The sequence below is a fragment of the Monodon monoceros genome, unplaced genomic scaffold (assembly GCF_005190385.1).
Source record: "Monodon monoceros isolate NGI ecotype Baffin Bay Population unplaced genomic scaffold, NGI_Narwhal_1 Contig549_ctg1, whole genome shotgun sequence".
NCBI classification, from domain to species: Eukaryota; Metazoa; Chordata; class Mammalia; order Artiodactyla; family Monodontidae; genus Monodon; species Monodon monoceros.
In genome coordinates, this window is record NW_021701328.1 from 1 (window position 1) to 4,386 (window position 4,386).

At 34.4% G+C, this 4,386-nt stretch overlaps 1 long non-coding RNA gene across 1 annotated transcript; it reads right to left on the reverse strand.

Moving 5' to 3' along the window:
- Positions 1 to 1,674: 1,674 nt before the first annotated feature.
- On the reverse strand, positions 1,675 to 4,342 carry LOC114890321. The gene is made up of 3 exons (XR_003792268.1): positions 4,237 to 4,342; positions 3,090 to 3,185; positions 1,675 to 1,915 (listed from the first exon to the last, which is right to left on the reverse strand). It is a non-coding gene; the product is annotated as an uncharacterized LOC114890321 (long non-coding RNA).
- Positions 4,343 to 4,386: the final 44 nt, after the last annotated feature.

A 4,386-nucleotide genomic window follows, 5' to 3' on the forward strand; every position in this document is an offset into this window, starting at 1 on the left:
ATTGGTACAGCCACTATGGAGAACAGTATGGAGGTTCCTTAAAAAACTACAAATGACCCAGCAATCCCTCTACTGGGCATATACCCTGAGAAAACCAAAATTCAAAAAGAGTCATGTACCAAAATGTTCATTGCAGCTCTATTTACAATAGCCCGGAGATGGAAACAACCTAAGTGCCCGTCATCCGATGAATGGATAAAGAAGATGTGGCACATATATACAATGGAATATTACTCAGCCATAAAAAGAAACGAAATTGAGCTATTTGTAATGAGGTGGATAGACCTAGAGTCTGTCATACAGAGTGAAGTAAGTCAGAAAGAGAAAGACAAATACCGTATGCTGACACATATATATGGAATTTAAGAAACAAAATGTCATGAAGAACCTGGGGGTAAGACAGGAATAAAGACAGAGACCTACTAGAGAACGAACTTGAGGATATGGGGAGGGGGAAGGGTAAGCTGTGACAAAGCGAGAGAGAGGCATAGACATATATACACTAAGAAACGTAAGGTAGGTAACTAGTGGAAGCAGCCGCATAGCACAGAGATATCAGCTCGGTGCTTTGTGACCGCCTGGAGGGGTGGGATAGGGAGGGTGGGAGGGAGGGAGACGCAAGCCGGAAGAGATATGGGAACATATGTATGTGTGTAACTGATTCACTTTGTTATAAAGCGGAAACTAAAACACCTTTGTAAAGCAATTATACCCCAATAAAGATGTTAAAAAAAAAAAAGAAAATATATAGGTGAAGTGTAAAAGGGTTGGAATAGATATACCATAACAGTAAAAACAAAACAAAACAACAACAACAAAACCGGAGTGGCTAAGAAAATATCAGAAAAAAATTACATTTTAAGACGAAAATTTTTACCAGAGACAAAGACATTTTAAAATGATAAAATGATTATTCCATCTAGAATGCATAATAATTATAAACCTATATGCACGTAACAACAGGACTTCAAAATACAATGAAGCAAAATCGACACAACAGAAAAGAGAAACAGACAGTTCTACAATAATAGTCGTATACTTTAATACCCTTCTTTCAATAGCAGAACAGACAGAAAATCAACAAGAAAATAAAAACCTTGAACAGCATTATCAATCAAGTAGACCTAACAGCCATCTATAAAACGTTCCACCCAACAGCATCAGAATATACATTCTTTTCAAATGCACATGGATATACTATATGCTAGAGCATAAAACAAATTTCAGTACATTTTAAAGGATATAAACCATACGAAGAGTGCTCTCAGATGACAACAGAATGCAATAAGAAATCGTTAACAGAAAGAAATTTGTTGAAAATCACAAATGGAAATTAAAGAATATATTCCTAAATAATTCATGGGTCAAGTAAGAACTCATAAGGGGAATTAGAAATAATTTGAGATGAATTAAAATGAAAGTATAACATATTAATACTTGATTGGTCCCACATACTCTTCTGAAAAGCAGAGGGGTTAGACAAAGAGATCTAAATTAATTAAAAAATCATTTATTATTCTGGGAATAAAAAGAACTGGGTTTAGTCTCAGTTTTGCCTTTATCTTTGTGTCTGTTGATTATCTTGGAATAGTCATTACATAATCAAAATACAGTTGCCAGCTCAGGAATCAAATACTGTCATCTCTAGGGCTACCATAACAAGATACCACAAACTTGTTAGCTTAAAAGAACAGAAATTTATTTTATCACAGCTCTAGAGGCCAGAAGTTCAAACTCAAAGTGTTGAGAGGACCATGTTCTTTCTGACGCCTCAAGGGGAGGATCCTTCTTTGTCTTAACCAGATTCTGGTGGTGGCCATCAATCACTGGTGTTGGCAGTTTTTTGATTTGCAGCTGCATCACTCTGGTCTCTTTCACTCTTGTCACATGGAATTGTCTCTGTGTGTTTCTGTCTCTGGAAACAATTTGAATAGAAATTTCTATTTTTAAAAAACAAACTGTTGATTATTATGCTCTATTTAGATACTTCCTCTAACCCACACCCACCTCCATTTCCCCATATGTATTTGAGAAGGAAAGAGGAACTCCTGTGAGCTATCATATTGGAAAGAATCAATAATACAATGTTTTACTAGAGATGCCTCTTATCTAAAATATTTGAATTAAATATAAAATCTGGGGAAATGATCGCCCAGTTTCCCTCTTCTAGAGGCATGTTCTAAATGATAGGCAGCAGAATATTTTATACCCATGAGGTTTGCTGACATTATTGATTTGGGCCAGGATCTGTATTTTCTCTCTAAAGAAAACAGTATTCTCTCTTTATTTTCTTTAATATATAATGTTGGTGTCTTAAGTTTATTGTCAGAGAGGATGCTTATAGTTCAAATGATTTGGTTGTATTTCACCAGGATTATTACAAGATAGTCAAACAATGGCCGGGCTCCAGGATAGACCTCGGTCCCTTTGTTCCACTGGGATACTGATCTGAAAGCCACTGTTTTCTTATATTCCAAAGACCAAATAAATAAAACAAATAAATAAACAAACAAAAAAACAAGTAAATGAAACTATTTTAAAACCAACTCTCTTTTCTTCCTCATCCATGTTAATTCTCTTCTACCTAAAATTACTTCCTGGAAGTGATTTTTATGTTTCTTAGAGCTTCTTTACGTATATATCCACACTAATGCATATAAAACTGTGCCTTGTAGATCTTATACTTTTGCCATTTGAATAACTACTTTCTCATGTCATATAGAGTTTATCCATTGTCCTAGATATGCATTTTTCCTGTGTATTTGAGCATCATAGGAAGATAAATTCTACTCTTGAAAATGTTAACTGGTCACTGAGACACAGAAAGCTATTATTCTTACCAGTTTTCAATAGTGAGTAGATTCTGTAGGGGTGGAATTTTAAGATGTAAGTATACTGTTTTTCTACACTCAAATTCCCTTCCCCTTATCATAGAAATTGACCAGCGAAGTGTGCTGCTGACTTTTCAGAATCCATGTACATATAATCCATTAGGTTATTAGATATAACATTGGTCAGAAAAGCATACTGTGAAATGTTGCTTTTATTTAAACTCCCACTATTTTCACTACATGGTTTCAAGATTTTACTTCATTATTGTCCTCTGGTGGTGGGCTCTGTGAACTGCATATTTACGGGTCTGGAGCACATATCTTCCCGGAGGTATACAACTCCTCAGGTACCAGCTAAAGAGTAGATGATAAGAAGCATTCAGATTTATTAAAACTCATTAAGAATATCAGTAGCCTGACTGTTGTTTCTAAAAATATAAAATATTTATCCTTCTGTTGTCAAACAACCATATTTCATGAAAAGAAGTATAAATCCTATTTTGCTTGCAATAGAAGAACAATAATTGAAGATATTCTTCATTTGGACCAAATACCTTCTCTGAAAATATAAGTTAAAATAGGAGTTGAAATTTCCAAAATATTCTTTAGGAAATAAAACTCCACATATAATTTCAAATTATAATTTAGTTTTACCTTAAATTTAAATATCTATATTGAATTTAATTTAAGGAAGGAAGGAAGGAAGAAAGAAGAAAAGAAGGAAAGAAGGAAAGAAAGAAAGAAAGGACGGAGGGAGGGAGGGACGGTGGGAGGGAGGAGGGAAGGAAGGAAAAAAGAAAGAAAGAAAGAAGATAAAGTAAAATAAAATAAAGTAAAATATAATAAAGTTATTAAATTAAAAATTACTTATTAAGAAAAAAAAAACGAACGGATAGAACCTTTGGATAAATGGTGGAAGCAAAGCTATACAGACAAAATCTCATACAGAAGCATACACTTACAAACTCACAAAAAGAGGAATAGGGGAAAAAATCATAAATCTTGCTCTCAAAGTCCACCTCCTCAATTTGGGATGATTCTTTGTCTCAATGAGGGAAGGAAAGAAGGAAGGAAGAAAGGAAGGAAGGAAGGAAGGAAAGAAAGAAAGAAAGAAAGAAAGAAAGAAAGAAAGAAAGAAAGAAAGAAGGAAAGAAAGAAAGAAAGAAAGAAAGAAGGAAAGAAAGAAAGAAAGAAAGAAAGAAAGAAAAAGAAGATAAAGTAATATAAAGTTATTAAAATAAAAATAATTATTAAGAAAAAAATTTTTTTAAAAAACAGACAGAACCCTAGGACAAATGGTGGAAGCAAAGCTATACAGGCAAAATCTCACAGAGAAGCGTACACATACACACTCAGAAAAAGAGGTAAAGGGGAAAAAATGATAAATCTTGCTCTCAAAGTCCACCTCCTCAATTTGGGATGATTCGTTGTCTATTCATGTATTCCACAGATGCAGGGTACATCAAGTTGACTGTGGAGCTTTAATCCGCTGCTTCTGAGGCTGCTGGGAGAGATTTCCCTTTCTGTTCTTTGTTTGCACAGCTCCCGGGGCTCA